Source organism: Callithrix jacchus, chromosome 19 (assembly GCF_049354715.1).
Source record: "Callithrix jacchus isolate 240 chromosome 19, calJac240_pri, whole genome shotgun sequence".
Classification (NCBI taxonomy): Eukaryota; Metazoa; Chordata; class Mammalia; order Primates; family Cebidae; genus Callithrix; species Callithrix jacchus.
The window spans coordinates 31,870,623-31,889,712 of NC_133520.1; the positions used below are offsets into that span (position 1 = coordinate 31,870,623).

General features: G+C 47.9%; 1 long non-coding RNA gene across 1 annotated transcript; it reads left to right on the plus strand.

The window, feature by feature from the left end:
* The first annotated feature begins 7,786 nt into the window (after window positions 1-7,786).
* On the plus strand, window positions 7,787-18,188 carry LOC144580398 (uncharacterized). Its single transcript, XR_013529851.1, has 4 exons — window positions 7,787-7,911; window positions 8,011-8,089; window positions 17,721-17,755; window positions 17,957-18,188. It is a non-coding gene; the product is annotated as an uncharacterized LOC144580398 (long non-coding RNA).
* The last annotated feature ends 902 nt before the right edge of the window (window positions 18,189-19,090 follow it).

Below are 19,090 nucleotides of genomic sequence, written 5' to 3' on the forward strand. Positions count from 1 at the left end.
ATGTGGGGGAGGTAACAGGGCTTTGCCAACCAAACCCCTGATGTGGAGGAGTTAAAACCCAGGCTGCAAATGTTAATATTGTCACATGCTAGGAAATCTCTGCTTCAGTTCACCAGATACTAGTTAGTCATTGGCTTCTGAAGTCTGCAATCCCTTTTGTCCCTGGCTTTGCTTACAACCCTGCACCGTGGGTGCTGGAGCAGGCTCTCAGGAAGCGAGATGGTGCCAAGCCCTGTTCCTGTCTTTCTTAGCCTGCATGCCAGCCTAGGCCAACTTTTACTGAGCTTCAGGATCTTCTTCATTATAGGCAGGGAGGACGGTATAGGTAAAGGCTACTGACAAGTGTCTTAGACCCCTTGCCCTGCCATAAGAAAATATCTTAGACTGGATAACTCATAAACATCTTTTTTGGGGTGGGGAGGGGACAGGGTCTCACTCTGTCGCCATGCTGTGGTGCAGTGGCACAATCTCCACTCACTGCAACCTCTGCTTCCCAGGTTCAAGTGATTCTCATGCCTCAGCCTCCCAGGTAACTGGGATTACAGGCACACACCACCACTCCCAGCTAATTTTTGTATTTTTAGTAGAGACAGACGTTCACCATGCTGGTCTTGAACTCCTGACTTCCAGTGATTCACTTACCTTGGCCTTCCAAAGTGCTGGGATTACAGGCATTAGCCAACCGTGCCTGGCCATAAACTTTTTTTTTTTTTTTTTTTTTGAGATGGAGTCTTATTATGTAGTCCAGGTTGGAATGCAATAGTGCAATTTTGGCTCACTGCAACCTTTGCCTCCTGAGTTCAGGTGTTTCTCCTGCTTCAGCCTCTCGAGTAGCTGGGATGACAAGCATGCACCACCACACCTGGCTAATTTTCGTATTTTTAGTAGATACGGGGTTTCACCATGTTGGCTAGGCTGGTCTTGAATTCCTGACCTCAGGTGATCTGCCCATCTCGGCCTCCCAAAGTGCTGGGATTACAGGTGTAAACCACTGCACCCGGCTTCATAAACATCTTTATGAGATGTTATTGCTCACAATTCTAGAAGCTGGGAAGTCCCAGATCAAGGTGCTGGCAGATTTGGTGTCTGGTGGGAGCACATTCTTCATGGATGCTGCTCTCTATGTGTTCTCATATGGCAGAAGGGCAAACAGGCTCCCTCCAGCCTCTTAACTAGTCCCCTTCATGAGGGCTCTGCCTTCATGATCTCCCAGAGTCCCCACCTTAATACTATCACACTGGGGATTAAGTTTCATCGTATGAATTTTGGGAGACACCAATATTCAGACCATAGCACAAGCCATGCAGCACAATACACAGAATGCATGTGGAGGCTAGAACCAGAGTAGTGCATTTTTGGGCTTCACTATATCTGGACCATCCTCTGGCATCTCCAGGGGTCTTAGACCCCTTGCCTTGCCATAAGAAAATATCTTATGTGTGTAAGTCATAATTTTCTTATCTCTTTTCTATTCATCCTGAGTGTCTGGATGCCCAGCCTAACCAAGTCAGCTTCCCATCTTTGGCTGGGCATCCAGGGACAGGGGAATGCTGCTGAGCTAGGGACCCAGGTAGCAGGCAGGCATCGTCCTTTTTTTTTTTTTTTTTGAAACAGAGTCTCATTCTGGCGTCAGGTGCCAGGCTGGAGTGCAGTGGTGCGATTTTGGCTCACTGCAACCTCCGCCTCCTGGGTTCAAGCAATTCTACAGAGTCCACAGCCCTCGGGACAGATAGGATGGCACTTGGGTACCTCTGGACTAGATTTCCACTCTTCATTTCTACTTTCTATGCCTGTCTCCATCCTTTCTGCTTTGTGATGAAATGAGGATAGTCACAATGTTTGAAAAAGTTGTGAAAGACTTTGAAATGTCAAAAGAAGATTGTTATTGGGTGTCTGTTTCCCTGTGGGTTACCTTTGAGCTATTTTATGACTCTGAAAATTGCAGAAAACTGATAATAATGCAAATGATTTTGTCCATAGAAATGCAAATTATATCAATTGGAAATGCAACTGATTATGGCCCCGTGGATATTGACCAGCTTTGTATCGATTAAGGAATTAATGTCAGCATTCCCGATGGCTTCTGACGCATCTGCTCTTCGGATTCTTTTTGAGCAGCTATAACATCTTTTTATTTTATTTTTATTTTTATTTTTTATTGCATTTTAGGCTTTGGGATACATGTGCAGAACATGCAAGATAGTTGCATAGGTACACACATGGCAGTGTGTTTTGCTGCCTTCCTCCCCTTCACCCACATTTGGCATCTCTCCCCATGCTATCCCTCCCCAGCTCCCCTCCCCCACCGCTGTCCCTTCCCTATTCCCCCCAATAGACCCCAGTGTGTAGTGCTCCCTTCTCTGTGTTCATGTGTTCTCATTTTTCCTCACCCGCCTATGAGTGAGAATATGCGGTATTTCATCTTCTGTTCTTGTGTCAGTTCTACGAAGGATACAAACTCATCATTTTTGATGGCTGCATAATATTCCATGGTGTATATGTGCCACATTTTCCCAGTCCAGTCTATCATCGATGGGCATTTGGGTTGGATCCAGGTCTTTGCTATTGTAAACAGTGCAGCTATAACATCTTACTAGTTCCCTTAATCAATGAATTAAATCATTGGCATGTCTGAATTTCATGCCTGTAAGAGGTTGTATTTATACAAGGGCCTTGATTTACTTTTAAACAATTATATAACAATAACTACCTCTGTAGGTTGCTGTGAGGTAGAATGAGGCCGTGGATAAAAGAGTGCCTGGCTCAGGCCTGAATTCACCTCTCATAGTTGGGACAATCCTTGCTTTCTCCTGGTTTCTGAGCTCTAGGGCACCTTGTATTCTCACAAAAATAAATAAAATCTTTTAATTACACTTTACACACTGCAGTATTTGTAACTTTCACAAGGATTTTCACCTTTCCAAAGGAGACCCTGGTCAGGCATGGTGGCTTATGGCTATAATCCCAGCACTTTGGGAGGCCAAAGTGGTTGGATCACCTGAGGTCAGTAGTTCGAGATCAGCCTGGCCAACGTGGTGAAACCCCATCTCTACTAAAAATAAAAAAAATTAGCTGGGTGTGGTGGCGGGCACCTGTAATCCCAGCTACTTGGGAGACAGCCAGGAGAATCACTTGAACCTGGGAGGAGGAGGTTGCAGTGAGCCGAGATTGTGCCATTGCACTCCAGCCTGGGTGACAGAGCGAGACTCCCTCTCAAAAAAAAAACAAACAACAAAAAAAATGGGAGTGCCTAGGGAGACTACAATGCTTACCCAGAGGAATTCCTGCAATGGTGGAAATCCAGAGGGGTGTAGCCACAGATACTTGGGGCCAAGGATCTTTAAAATAACCTGGCTAGGTGCTATTCAGCTGCAGAGGGCAGTTCAGTTCCCCAACTTTCACCCCTTCCCCAATGTTGGAAGTGCTGGCCTTACCACGCTAAGGAGAATGGTTACAACTTAGTACCAGGATTAAAAAATAAAATACTTTGCGCTCTCTCTCCCTCTCTCCTGCCTTCCCTCCCTCCCTCTCTCCCCCTTCCTCTTTCCCTTTCTACCCCTCCTTCTCTCCCTCTTTCCCCTTCCCTCCCTCTTTCCCCCTTCCCTCCCTCCTTCTTTCCTTCTCTCTCCCTGCCTCCTTTTCTCTCCCTTTCCCTCCTTTTCTTTCTCCCTCCTTCCTTCCTCCCCTTTCTCTCTCTCTCTAAAAAAAAAGAGTAAAAATATATGTATTATTTTTATTAAATCCTCTCCTCAACTAGATCTATGAGGCCACATGTTTATCTCTGTTGTTGATGAGAAACTAGGATGAGTTAAGTGACGCACCCAAGGTTATACAGCTAGGAAGTTGTTGTGCCAGGATTAAATCCCATGCCAGGGGCTCACACCTGTAATCCTAGCACTTTGGGAGACCAAGGCAGGTGGATCACCTGAGGTCAGGAGTTTGAGGCCAGCCTGGCCAACATGGCGAAACCCCGTCTCTACAAAAAAAAAAATACAAAAATTAGCTGGGCGTGGGGCAGCTGCCTATAATCCCAGGCACTTGGGAGACACTGAAGCAGAATTGTTTGAACCTGGTGGGGGCGAGGGGTGGGGGGCGAAGGTTGCAGTGAGCTGAGATAGGGCCACTTAACTCCAGCCTGGACGAAATCGTGAAACTCCGTCTCAAATAATAATAATAATTTAAAAAATCCAATGCCTGAATCCAAATCTCGTGCTCTATCTGTGATTTGAGCCACGAAGTAGCCATTTTAATCAAGACTCTTTTTTTCTACTCCAAACTCATCACCACTGCTGAAATCCACTGCCAAGCGTTACACCTGGGGAAGGACGTTGCTCCAGTTCAAATGGAAATGACCTGGGAGACGAAACACACGTTTGTGAAAATATGTCAGAAAGAAATTGTCCTGAACCTGGGAACAGGTTTCCATCCAAGGGCTAGGGTACAGCCCAGGGAGGGTCCTCAGAGGTAAGAAAGAAGGCAGCTCCATCCAACAGGTGAGGAAGGAGACCCAGGCATCTGGGATCACCTCCCCTTGACCTCCACACTGCATTTCAATAGAAGAAAAGGCTGGCCTCCTGATTCACCTTCCTGTAAGATAGCAGGTGGTGGTATTCGGGGATCTCTCCAGAAGACATTGTTTTTACTTAAACAAGATCAAATCCCCACCCGACTCCTCCATCCTGAGACCAAGACCCTTCCACATGTAATTCCTAAAACTGTAAACCCAAGACCCTTTCGTATGTGATTTCTAAAGCTGTAAACCCAAGGCCCTTTCACTTATAATTTCTACGGCTGTAAACGGAAGATCCTTTCACATGTAATACCTAGAGTAAGCCTATGTAAAGGCAGAGCTTCTCTTTGTTAGGGGAGCGTGGCCATTTGGACAAAACGTTAAGCCTTGCTCCCGGATGTAATAATAAAACCCCTTCCTTTCTAGTTTGGTGTCCGAGAGGTCTGTTTTTCTCGGCCGCTCCTGCTTCATTGGAGCCTGTGTGCTCAGGGGACAGCAGGCTGGGACGGGCTGCCAGGAGAGGGAAGAAGCTGGGGAGGATCAAGGGAAGAAGTTGACAGAAGAGGGATGAGGGTTCATTTCCGCTCTCCTGCGTGGGCCCTGATAACTGGGGAAGATGCAGGGCACAGAAAGAGAAGTTTACAGATCTCAGGAACTAGGATAGACTACACCCCGTAAATGACTTCCTAAAGGTCAACTAGCCAAAGCCATGCCCTCCTCTGTGGCCTGGGCTGGGTGGGGCAGGCCAGGTGGATGCTGGGATGGCCCAGAGGGCGGAAAATGGACAATGAAGCAGGCAGGGCAGCATCTCTGCTGGGCAGGGAAAACAGGAAGCCCAGGCACATGCGAACCAGGTAAGTGGGTGTCTTTATGATGGATGGGAGTTCCCAGACGAGGGTGACCTTTCCTTTTCGCCTCGTCCAGCTAGACAGACACAGTGGTTCCAAGGCCCCTGTCATCTGCTGCTTTGTGATTAATGCACAAGTCACTTATTCCCACCTCCTGTCCCCGCTCCAATCTCCCCCAGCTCCGGGGAAGACTCTTCTGCTCTTAGGTAATTTACTTAGAGATGATTGTCCCTAGAATCTCTCCATGTGCTTTGTGTACAGATAGTGACCAGGTTCCGCATGTGATTTCCCTGTGGAATTCCAATCAAGGACAGACAGGCGAGTCACAGCACTATGGAGAGACTTAAATAGCTGCAATGAGCAAAGCAAGGCTCAGCTGGGGGCAGACTCAGTCCTGCAGGAATTGCCCTTCTTCCTGCCTGCTTTTGGGCTCAGCTGAAGAACAATGAGTTTGCACATGCTAGTCATTCACAAGAGTTGCCATAGGGTCTCAACAGAGTTCCACCTTGAAGGGAAAACCTGCCCCTGGTTTACCTGGGAACCTGGAAGAGGGAGAGGGTACTCTCAAGTCACCAACACCAAGCCAGGTAGACTCTATCCCCTTCACATACAGGAAGCCAACGGGACCCAATAGACATTATCACTGCGTCTTCACACATATTTTATTCACTTTGACCTGGGGCTCAAAACACAGACTGCATATAAACTGGATTTGATCCTATTGGGCTACATGGACTTCATAATTTAACAGGAAACACAGAATCACAAGCTATTAACATTTCTTCATTCAACAAATGTTTACTGAACATCAGACGGGAGAGAGGGATTGCTTGTGTTAATTCATTGGGAAGAGCACATCATATTAATAATACTCCATGCTGTTAGTTTTTCATGCTGCAGCAGAATTATTTAATTACCCTTTGCCGCCACCCCTCCCCCCCACCCCAGGCCTCCCTATCTTCCACTACAGAGCAGTTGAAAATGCTTTTGTTCAATATGGGGAAGCTTTGGAAGGTAAAGGACAGGCAGGAGAGAAAGAAAGCTCTATTTGCAAAACAAGGCCAGGTTATGAGCTCTTGAAAGATGGAGCAAAACTATGATGGTTGGAAGAATATGAATTTCTCCAACAGACCAAACAGGAGTTTCAGACAAAAATCTGGTGGCAAACTGTATTTGACTTCAGACTACAGGATGAAACCAGCTGCTGTGAGGATAGGAAGCCCATATCCAGAGCTCAGCCTGCCCTCTACAGAGCCGGCAGGCATTCCTTTTCCTGGGGACTACACAGAACACAGGGGCTTCCAAAGGTGTCCCACATAAAGACTCCCTCCTCCCTCCACTCACCCCTCCCCCAGTCAGAGATGGTCAAATCCTCTCCACTTGCAGATGTGGCCTTGGGAAGACAGCAGAGGGCAGCACCAAGTATGGCCCATCTGGACTCACTGCTGCTGTGGAAAGGGGCCCTGACCAGCTGGTCCTGCGGGATGGAATTAGAGCTGTAATAATGGGCCGTGTTTCACAGTGTGCTCTTCTAATCAGATATGTGTGGACATTAACTCATTAACAGCAGCCCTGTGAGTTAAGTACTGTCGTGAGTGAATTTGACAGATGAAGTAACAGAGAAGTTAAATGACCTGCTTGGGGTCACACAGCGAGCAAGGGGTGGTAGAGGGATTTGAATCTGGGCAGTTTGCCTCCCAGGTCCTCATAATTAACAGTGATCCATTCTGCCCTTCTATCTGAGCGTTCTCTTCTGTTAGACTCTTTTGAATGCAAGGGAAAGAAACCCAAGCTAAGGATGCTCCAGGCGAGGAAGCAGCAGCATTTGCAAGGTTTGGGGCCTGAAAGAAGGAATGCGGTCAGGGAGGGTTCTAAGTTACTGGAGAGAGACACAGGAAGTCACAGGAGGACCTTCAACTGGGTCAGGCACACAGAGGCAGGGGCTCGCCACCATGGTCCAAGTCAAGGACACCAGTTGTCACTGGGGCTGGGTGTGAGGAGAGACCCCAGCGGATCAAGCATGGCCTGGCCCCTGCTGCCTTCCTTGGCCTGAGGGCCTCCTGCCCTCCTACTCCCAACTCTCCTTTCTTTCCTCATTTATTATTATTATTATAATTGTTTGTTGGTTTTTCCAAATCTTTTTCCTGCTGCCGACTCCCCTGGAGGGTCAGGGCTCCACAGAAGCAGCTTTGATCTGTCTTAGTAGCTCCTAGAGGAGCTGACTCTGGTGCAGATTAAGAGCGTAGCTTGACACCCATCTTGTAAATTCGGTTCTTTTAATTAAAGATTCAACGGAGGATGGTGCTGTGGCTGGCACCGGGAGCCGGTAGGGGGCCACCGAGTACACTGAAGGCTTCTTTCTTTAGGGGGATTGCGCTCCTCGATTCATCTTTTTCCCCCTTTGCCACTCCCCTCTTCCACCTCTGCCAGTTTTGACGTTTGAGTTCTCCGTGAATCCATACAGGATACTGGCCGTCGCAGGGAGGAAGGCAAGGCCAGCTGCCAACTTGGCCGAGCTCCTGTTGGACTGAATGGTTTCCTCCTCAGGCTGCTGTATGTGAACTTGAGTGAGCCATTCAAGCTTCTTGGGTTTCTGCGTCCTAATGCATCAGGCAGGATGACTGTGACTGCTCCTCTTGATTTCCTGTACAGGGAGAGGCGACAGGACAAATGGAACCAAGAGGAGACCCAGAAGGCAGAGGCCCAAGCAGTGTCTCCCTGAGATGCCCAGGTCAGGCTATGCCTTTCCCCTTCCCGCCAGCAAAAGGTCCAGCTGCAAGGAGATTCCAGCTATTCCCTTGGAATCTTAGGCTTCTGTGGTTGGGAGATGGGAGCAGGGAGGAGAGAAGAATTTGGAGATGATGCAGTGTTAGAGCAGGGGCTGGATGGGGTGAAGGCTATGGGCCCACTAACTTGCTCATATGTGCAAGGCTGTAATGAATACAGCCTCTCCTTCCCTCCCCTCCAGCCAGCTGTAGTGCTGATAACTGGGGTGGACAGACAGGTTGGTTTGGGAGCAGGAGGCAGAGAGGAGGGGGGCAGAGCAGGGAGCAGGAGGATGGGCCAGATAACCCTGGGACCTTTGTTCTGTGACAAGCAAGTCGGCAGGATGTCAGGCCTGGCTCCATCTTAAACCCCTCCACTGAATACCCAGGAGTCCCTGAGCACTGGGGCAGGAGGAGCCTTAGAGACTGCAAAGACAGTGTAACCACCCAATGGGTTCACCTTGCCTGCTGCCTTGACAGGGGTATTACAATGGAGAAAGAGTAAGTCACACCAGCAGGCTGTGCAGGAGACCGGAGTTTTATTATTACTCAAAATCAGTCTCCCCAGGCATTCGAGCATTCGGGATCGGAGTTTTTAAAGATAATTTGGTAAGCAGGGGCCTTGGGAAGTAGGTGTACTGATTGGTCAGGTTGGTGATGGAATCTGTGAGGTCGGGGTCTAAGTGAGGTTTTCTTGCTGTTTCCTGTTCCTGGGTGTGATGGCAGCACTGACTGAGCCAGATTACTGGTCTGGGTGGTGTCAGCTGGTCCGTCAAGAGCAGGGTCTACAAAATACCTCAAGCACTGATCTTAGGTTTTACAATAGTGATGTGATCCCCAGGGACAATTTGGAAAGGTTCAGACTCTTAGAGGCAGAGCCTACATGACCCCTAAACCGTAATTTCTAATCTTGTAGCTAATTTGTTAGTCCTACAAAGGCAGACTGGTCCCTAGGCAAGAAGGGGGCCCCAGGTGCCCAGCCTATTACATGGCAACCATGCAGACAGGAAAGAGCCGACTTGGTCTGGGTTCTGCCCCTTGTGCACTGTGTGCCCTTGGCCAAATCACTTCCCTTCTTGAGGCCTGGTTTCCTCATCTGGGGTCACTATACCTGCCTCCTTGTGCTTCATGGGGTCAGAGGTTAAAATGTGGCCATTCTCTCTTTTCGGGCATCTATAGTTTACAACTAGTTCTTGACCCTGCTAAATAGGAGATATTATTTTCTTTTCTTTTCTTTTTTGAGATGGAGTCTCAATCTTCTTGCCCAGGCTGGAGTGCAATGGTGTGATCTCAGCTCACGGCAACCTGTACCTCCCATGTTCAAGCGATTCTCCTGCCTCAGCCTCCAGAGTAGCTGGTATTATAGGCATGTGCCACCACGTCTGGCTAATTTTATATTTTTAGTAGAGATAGGCTTTCTCCGTGTTGGTCAGGCTGGTCTTGAATTCTCAACCTCAGATGATCCGCCCGCCTCAGCCTCCCAAAGTGCTGCGATTACAGCATGTGCCCCAACCCCAGCAGGAGAGATTCTTAAATGTGTGTCTAAAATTTAGGAGGTCTGAGTTTTACTAACCTGCATCATTTTTCTGGGATCCCAGGAGGGTTCCCAGACCAGAGGGTGGGCAGGGCCCTGTGAGATGTCTGAGTAACACACCCATGAGGCCTAGAGTGCACCCATCCCTGGCTTCAATGCACTGCACTTTATGGATCCTAGGAGGAAAAATAGCTTACCTTTTTTTTTTTTTTGAGATGGAGTCATGCTCTGTCGCCCAGGCTGGAGTTCAGTAGTGTGATCTTGGCTCACTGCAACCTCTGCTTCCCGGGTTCAAGCAATTCTTCTGCCTCAGCCTCCTGAGTAGCTGGGACTACAGGCATGTGCCACCATGCCCGGCTAATTTTTGTATTTTCAGTAGAGACAGTTTTCACCATATTGGCCAGGCTGGTCTCAAACTCCTGACCTCGTGATCTGCCCGCCTTGGCCTCCCAAAGCGCTGGGATTATAGGCATGAGCCACTGTGCCTGGCCTATTGAAGGCTTTTAAAAGAATGTTCTAGGTTCTCCAAATCTGTTGTTTCATTGAAGTGTCACCATCTCACCAGTGGCTACTGCTGTCCTCATTTTATTTATGTTATGTTTTTGTTTTTTTGAGGCAGGATCTAACTCTTGTCACCCAGGTTAGAATACATTGGCACCATCACAGCTCACTGCAACCTCGACCTCCTGGGCCTCTCAATTCTCCCACCTCAGCCTCCTAAGTGGCTGGAACCTGGCTAAATTTTTGAATTTTTTGTATAAACAAGCTCTTGCTCTGTTGCCCAGGCTGGTCTTGAACTCCTGGTCTCAAGTGATCCTTCTGCTTCAGCCTCCCAAGGTGCTAGGATCACAGGCATAAACTATCACACCTGGCCTGGCCTTATTTTATACACAAGGAAATTGGGGCTTGGATAAAGTATAATCGTGTCTATACACAACCGGCAAGTGGCAGAGCCAGGACTCAAACCAGGGTTTGGTGGGCTCCCAATCCCTCAGCCTGTGCTGCTTTGAGGCCTTGGCCAGAGGGAGCTGCAGCAGGAGTGACCCTGCGGGGAGCCTCAGGGCAAAGACTCCCCAAGTTTGCCAGATGGTGGCCTCAGAGCAAAGACTCCCCAAGTTTGCCAGATGGTGGCCCCTCAGGAGCAGCTGGGGGCAGGACACAAGCTCTCTTAAGTCATCCCAAAGCAGAAGGAACAGAATGAAGTGAAGGGCCCAGGGCTGCGGGGGCACTGGACAAGGCAGAGTTCAAGTCAGCTCCTCCTTCAGGAGCCTTCCTGAAGCCTCTGGGGAGCTGTTCCTGACTGCACTTCTACAACGGGCAGCCTCGTTATTTTAGGGCACATAAGTGTTACTACATTTATGTTATTGTTGTCTGTAGGCTGTAAAATTCTCCCTCATTCCCTTGCAAAGTCCTTGAGAGCAGAGACCCTATTATGTGCTGCCCTGCATACCTGGTAGAGGCCTTTCAAAGATTAGTAGGTGATCAGTGAATATTGTTGAATGAACTGTTAATAATGATTATTCCTAAGACCATAAAAAGTGACTTCATATACATTGTTTTATTTACTTATTCATTCAAATCCACGTACATTTGCTGGGCTTACAATAATACGCTTGGACTTTTCTAGATTCTAGGCATGCAGTCACAAATTAGACACTCTGTCTGTGCCCAAGAAACTTATGTCACTGTGGGGAGAGTGAGGGAAAAAGACTGAAAAAGATAAAACAGAAACGGAAAGCACAGAAAATTGCAGTGTGTGCAGCTGGCGATCAACAGGTGCTGGCCAAGCCCAGAGGAGGAGGCTCCAGCCCAGTGTGGAGAGTCCCAGGGAGGCTTCCAGGGTAGAGGAAGCAGGGTTGGGCCTTGTGTGAAAGGAAGGAGGGGGTCAGCGAGGTGAAGGGGAGGGAATGGGGGCGCTGGAGGCAAGGGAGCCTGTGGGAGGTGAGACATGTCCAATAGCTCAGTCCAGCAGCTGCCTGGTGTGCAGAGGGAGTTTTGAGAAATGAGACAGGAAGAGGGAAGAATGGAAACAACACCTTTTATTTGAACATAGAGTGCTTTGACTTTCTCAAAACACTTTCACATCGATTATCTCAAAGCAGCCTAAAAACAACAGCAGCCGCAGCAGCAACAGTGATACTGAGTGCTGGCTGCAACCCTGGCTTCCTCGGAGGGATTCTGGGTCGCCAAAGAAGCAGGAGCCTTTCTGTTGATTTCTTCTGGGAGGAGGCAATCTCAACAGCCCTTTACAACCCATGAGGCCTCCTGATTTCCGTCCCCTAACGGTTTGCAGCACAAGCTCATTCCCCTCTGTGCTCCCCTCTCACTGCATGGAACCTTCTCTAATAGACTCACCTCTGAGGAGAGGACACGCTCCTTTTTGGCCGCAGCTGCAGCCACTCCAATCTGCATCAAAGCACTCTTCTTTCTGTCCTGATTTCTTAGATGGTTTTTGCTTTTTCTTTCTTCCTTCTCATGGGCAGCTCAGAGCACATCTGTGACAGTGACCACCCTTCTGCCCCAGCCCTGGCCCCACCACCTTCCCTAACACTGCAAACAACCTTACCCTTGGCTCTACTGCTAGATATCTGGTCAGTGGTCTACATTCCTCCCACTTGTGCCCCTTTCTTTTCTTTCTTTCTTCCTTTTTTTTTTCTTTGAGACAGGGTCTTGCCCAGGCTGAAGCCCAAGTGGCATGATCCAGCCTCAACCTCCCAGGCTGAAGCTGTGCACCCACCTCAGCCTCCAGAGTAGCTGGGACCACAGGTGTGTGCACCATGCTGCCTGGCTAATTGTGTCTTTTTAAAATTTTTTTTGTAGAGACAGGGTCTCACTATGTTGCCCAGGTTGGTCTCGAATTCCTGGACTCAGCCAATCCTCCCACGTCGGCCTCCCAAAGTGCTGGGATTACACTTCAGCCTGGGCAAGATTCTGTCTCACCACATCCGGCCTGCATACCCTTTTCTATCTGGCTCTCTCGACTTTAAAATCTTTCTTGGTGGCTCCAGTTTGCCACATCTCATGGTCCTGAATGACCCCTGTCACTGAAGCAGGGAGCAGAGGAGACTGGGAATTTGTGCTGATGGAAAATGGATCTAGTTTGAATCCTGGCCACTGCCCAAGACTTAACCATATTTTTTCAGGGTGTTATGTAGAGATCATGAAATCAAAATTGTAAGGCATACTGACACAATAAGCTCTCAACAAATGGTAGCTATCTAGGTGTCAATATTAAAGCCTTTCAGATGGTTTCTATAATAGTGAATCTGCAAATAGCTGGAACCTCTGAAATGCTTCCTCTCCTGGACTGGAAACCCCTTGAGGTCAGGGACCTTATCTGCCTATTCACAATGTCTATCTGGCACATGGCAGGCCCTTAATAGATACATTTATTTTTTGATGAATGAATAATCTAGAATCTCCTCAATTCTGATATCAGGATTCCTTTTTAGTATTAAATTTCTGAATTATAATACATGTTAATTACAGAAAAATTGGAAAATATTTTAAAAAATAGGAAAACAGCAAAAAAATAAATAAATAAAGCTGTGATCTATCTCTACTCCTTAGGGATAGCCATAGTTAATATTTTGATATGTTTCCCTGCAGCCTTTTTTTCTGTGCTTATCCATATTTCACAAATTTTATATTCTGGCTTTTCAGTTAACATAATGAGCATTTCCCTGTTACTAAATAATCATCATAAACATAATTTTAAGTGCTACATATATTATTCTGTACTATGAATGTATCATAATTTATGTAACCAATACCCAATGGTTGGATATTTAAGTTGTTTCCATTTTTCACCATTATAAATAAAGCTGCACGGAACCTCCTTTTGCATAAATCTTTGTGTATATCTCTGAATTAAGATTTTCCACCAAGAATAAATTTTACAAAGTAAATTACTGATTTAAGAGTGAACATGTTAAGGCCCCAGGTAAATATCTTGTTAAATGATTCTTTTTTTTTTTGAGTCAGAACCTCGCACTGTTGCCTGGGCTAGAGTGCAATGGCAGGATCTCAGCTCACTGCAACCTCCGCCTCCCAGGTTCACGCAGTTCTCCTACCTCAGCCTCCCGAATAGCTGGGATTACAGGTGCACACCACCACATCCAGCTAATTTTTTGTATTTTTACTTGAGATGGGTTTCACTATGTTGGCCAGACTGGTCTCAAACTCCTGACCTTGTGATCTGCCGGCTTTGGCCTCCCAAAGTGCTAGGATTACAGGCATGAAGGACTGTGCCCAGCCAGTGATTCTTCATAGAGGTTGCACTCATTGTCTGTCCTCTCACCACCAGAATGTTATCGTTTAAAATGAAAGACTCTTTGCTAAATGGAGAAGTGAGACACAAAGCCTGTTTTTCATGTTGATGGCTCCTGTCTTTGACAAGCATGGTGCATTGAGGGGTCCTCAAGTTGACATTTTGGACTAGATGGTTCCTAGTGTGCGGGGCTGGCCTGTGCATTGTAGGATGTTTAGCAGCGTCCGTGACCACCTCCTAGATGTCAGTAGCACCCCATTTCCCCCAGTTATGATAACCAAAAATATCTCTAGACATTGCCAAATATCCCCTAGGAATACAAGCACCCCTGGTTGAGAATGACTGAGTTACATTGTATTAGCTCTATTGGTTACAAGTAATAGAAACCAACTCTAAGCAAAAATGGGGACTGTGAGAAAAGTCTTAGGGTACCATGGAACCCACAGGCATGGATGCAAGTGGGCCTTCTTCCTCTTTTCAGGCCTTACTCATTCTTTTCCCTTGCTGTAGAGTGGCTTTCCTTTATTCTTGACTACAAGAAGGAGAACGGCCACCATTAACATTTCTGAAGTCTATATCCCTTGTGTTTATGAGAAAGCCAGGCTGCAATGGAGTCTCTTGGTTCGAAATGCTCAGGGAAGGACCCTGGGAGGCGCAGCTCAGGTGGGCTCTGCACAGCTGGTCCAATCAGTGTGGCTGTCAGGGGAGGAGAAGGACACATGTCTCCTGGAGATCTTGCTGTATCCATGTGGATGTGTCTGCATTTCTAGAAAAGGCCGCTGGGCAGCTGATCCCTTAGGAGTTCCCTAGATGCCCACACAACAGATAACTGGACACTTTGCTTATGAGGGTGGGGACTGTCTATCTCAATGGTGTCCTCTTCATAGTTCAGCCTAGACTCCCAGGCTTGGCTTGATGGTGACAACTGCTCTGCCACCCAGGTTTTGGTTTAGGGGTCTTTTGAGGGTGGAGGGGCCAGTTCCTCTGTGACTGACTGGCTGACACAGCTTATTTGAATAGGTCCAGCCTGGAGAGCCAACTTTAGAGTTTGGCGTTTGCAAGTCTGTAGTGGTGTTTGACGGGGAGATAGATGACTGCTGGCCCTCCTTCATAAACTCGGCCTTGGAATGTGCAGCCACTGAGGCACAGGGGTCCCAAGCTGTCCCTGCACTCATCAGAGTGCTCAAAATTCAGCCTCTTCCTTCAAGAAGGGAGCAGATCGGTGTGCAGTCAGCCTGGCCCTGACAGAGACTAGGCCAGGGGTACCTTGAGCTGTTAGTAAACGGGAAAAAGGGCTGGGCTGTTCCCCAAACTCATTTAGATGAAGAGCATCCTCTTCTGAAAGTCTTTCCAGCATACAGATGCTATTCCTGCCCTCACCGTGCTGTGCGGTCTTGGATGGTCACTTCTCTCGGAGCCTGAGTTTCTTCATCAGAATGAAATGATATCTACCTTGCCTTCTTCACAGCATCTAAAAAGATATTTGATAGAAAAGTGCTTTCAAAAGCAGATTGCAGGCCGGGTACAGTGGCTCACACCTATAATCCCAACACTGGGAGGCCAAGGTGGGTGGATTGCTTGAGTCCAGGAGCTCCAGACCAGCCTGGGCAACATGGCAAAACCCATGTCTACAAAAAATTGCCAGGCATGGTGGCACACACTGGCAGTCCCAGCTATTTGAGGTGAGAGGATCACTCAAACTCCGGAGGCAGAGGTTTCGGTGAGCTGAGATTGCACTACTGCACTCCAGGCTGGGTGACAGAGCAAGACCCTGTCTTAAACAAACAAATCAAAAACAACAACAACAACAACAACAAAAAAAAGCAGATTGTAAAAGCAATGCATATCTTCTTGTAATAAAGACGTTTATGATTATTATTTCACTTCTGGGGAAATTCTAAATCCTTGGCGCCACTTATACACAACAGAGGCAGAGCCTGGGCAATGCTGCTTCTGAGCCATTCCTCTCAGACCTGGAGCTGGCTCCAGATTTCTGCTGCCTGAGAATATTTCAGGGAAGTTTCCCCTAGAAACTGAAAAGCCTAAACATGAATTGGGTTTCTATTCCCCGCGTGATCGTGGCCAAGTTAATTAACTTCGCTGGGCTTCTACCTCAGCACCTGTGAAGTGGGCATAATAGTGGCATCAATTGATAGGTCATTTATACCTGTCAAGCACTTGTGCCTGGCCCAGGGTAGGGGCTCACTCAGTGGTTGCTCTGCTTGTTTATATCACAATGTGGCAGGCACTGGGAGATGAATAGAATGTAACCAGCCCTTAGGACTCTTATGATTTACCAGGGAAGGTGGCACAAAAAGCAGGTTAAAAAGCAATGTGGCAAATTAAATGATAGCAATCCTACCAAGTGACAGTGCCCCTGGGATTGGGTTCCTCTCAGATGCTCCCAGGGGCTACTGGAGTGATGTCAGGTAAGGCAACACCCATTCTCCCGGGCTCTCTGCAGAGCAGGCAGCTTTTGGACCTACCTCCTTCAAGGAGCTGAAGAAATGCCCTCCTCACCATTCTGGCTCACAGGGAACATTTTCAGGGGGGAAAAAACTCTTAAAAAAAAAAATAGTTTCCAGTGTTTTCAACTCTAGGACAATGGTTAGGAAGAGAGGACATCTTGTGGATGGCCTAGAACACAGTCAGTCACCTTATATCGCAAGGATTGCACATGACATGGAAATGTACTTACGTTGTTGCATCGAGGAGGAGTTGACCCTGTGCGTTTCCAGTGCCTCAGAACCGCTAGCTCTGCACAAACCTGGCAGCCACCTCTGGCCCAGGAAAGCGGGACCCTGCAGTCCTGGGGAGGGGTGGTGTCTACAGCCGAGAGGGGAAGGGGAGCACTCATTGGAAATGCAAAGCAGATGCAAGACCACGCCCAGAGCCTGGCGGAAGTGAAGAGGGGCGGGGCTGGTGTGGGCCTTGCTGGGGGAGGGGCTTGCTAGGAGACGGTGACTTCTGAAGGCGTCTGACTGCGGTCTGGGTCTCTGCTGGATGCGGCATGGCTTTGCCTCCCTCAACTCTGGCGAGTTAAAGAGGTAAAGGTCACACGTGCACATGGATGAGGACAGGGAAGACAGGAAACGAAAACAGATTTATTAGGGCTGTGGAAGGGTGGTTTGCTTATTTTGAGGCCTCTCACCATTTCTCTTTTCCTTGTCAGTATGTGTAAGGCACCCACATCCCTTCCATCTGCACCCACAGCCACAGTCAGCCCCGCTTTGCCATTCACATTCACACCTGCAGCATGCACTCATACACGTGTTTGGATATTGGTGAAGACGCTCCCTTTCCTAGCCAGGCATGGGGGTGCGCGCCAGTAATCCCAGCTACAAGGGAGGCTCAGGCAGGATAATTGCTTGAACCTGGGAGGCGGCGGTTGCGGTGAGCTGAGATCCCGCCATTGCACTCCAGCCTGGGCAACAAGAGCGAAACTCAGACTCAAAAAAAAAAAGAAGAAGAAGAAGACGTTTTCTTTCCCACCTGGGTAAATGCTAGCTTCCAGAAATTTGAAAAAAAAAATGAGTGTAATTCCTGCTGGGTTGATTCCCAGCAGTTCTTTGTCTTTCCTTCCCCCTCCTCCAGCCCCCTCTCCTTTCCTTTCCCTCCTCCACCTCTTTCCCTCCCTATTCTCCTCCTCCTCCTCCCTCTCAGCTGTTCTCTATTTCCCTTACCGTCTCAAACATCTCCCCTCTCTTCCCTCCTCACTCCCAATCTGCCACACCCGCCCCACCTAAAAATGTGGGCTGTGGAGTCTCTGACCAAGGTTTCCTTTTCCCAATAGAAGAAGCCCGGCTGGCTTCGTTTTGATAGGAACAGGTAAGAGGGTGCAAACGTGGGGGGTTGAGAGGGAGGGTGTAGGGGGTGGCTGGGATGCATGGGGTAGGGGTGGCAGTTTTTCCAAATTATACATTTCCAAATTATACATTCAGGCCACACGTGGAACCCTTGCAGAGATGCACCTGCAAGGTGTGCTGGGCAGTCTCTGTGCTCATGGTTTAACCCATCTTTTACCTGCAGACGCCTTCCAGATCTACACAGCATCTCTGAACTTTAGAGTCATGCATTTAAATACCTGCTGGACACCCTACCTGGGTGTTTCACCCTCCACTACTCAAGATTTCTGAGGCAGAAACGATACCAGCTTGCTCTCCAGCCTCCAGTGGACCCTCGGTGAGTGGCGTTGCCCAAGGCCCAGGGACTGGAGGCACATTGGACTGAGTTCACCTGTTCCTCATTCCTAGTTTCTCATTTAGCGCATCTGGAACTTGACTATTTCTTTCCCTACTGTGGATGCTTTGGGTGGCTCCTTTTTTCTTTTTAATAGTCTTTATTTTTTAGAGCAGTTTTAGGTTCACAGCAAAATCAAGGAAGAGACAAAGTTCTTGTATGCCCCCCACCCTGACACATGACACATCATTATCACCCAGAGTCCACAGTTTACATTAGGAATCACTCTTGGTGTTGTACATTCTGTGGGTTTGAACAAATGTGTAGCATCATACAAAGTAGTTTCACTGCCATAAAAATCCTCTGGACTTGACCTATTCATCCCTTTTACCTCCTAACTTCCAGCAACCACTGATCTTTTTACTGTGTCTGTAGTTTTGCCTTTTCCAGAATGTCACATAGTTGGAATCATGCAGCATGTAGCCTTTTCAGATTGGCTTCTTTTACTTAGTCATAAGCATGTACATTTCTTCCATCTCTCTTCATGGCTTGATAGCTCATTTCTTTTTTTTTTTGAGATGGAGTTTCACTCTCGTTGTCCAGGCTGGAGTGCAATGGCATGACCTTGGCTCACCGCAACTTCTGCCTCCCAGGTTCAAGTGATTCTCCTGCCTCAGCCTCTCGAGTAGCTGGGATTACAGGCATGTGCCACCACTCCTGGCTAGTTTTTTATTTTTAGTAGAGACAGGGTTTCTCCATGTTGGTCAGGCTGGTCTCCAACTTCCGACCTCAGGTGATCCACCTGCCTCGGCTTCCAAAAGTGCTGATATTACAGGCATGAGCCACTGCGCCTGGTGATAACTCATTTCTTTCTTTTCTTTTTCGTATTTCTTTTCTGGCACTCTCTCTCTCTCTTTTTTTTTTTTTTTTTTTTTTTGAGATAGGGTCTTGCTCACTATGTTGCCCAGGCTGGTTTTGAGCTTC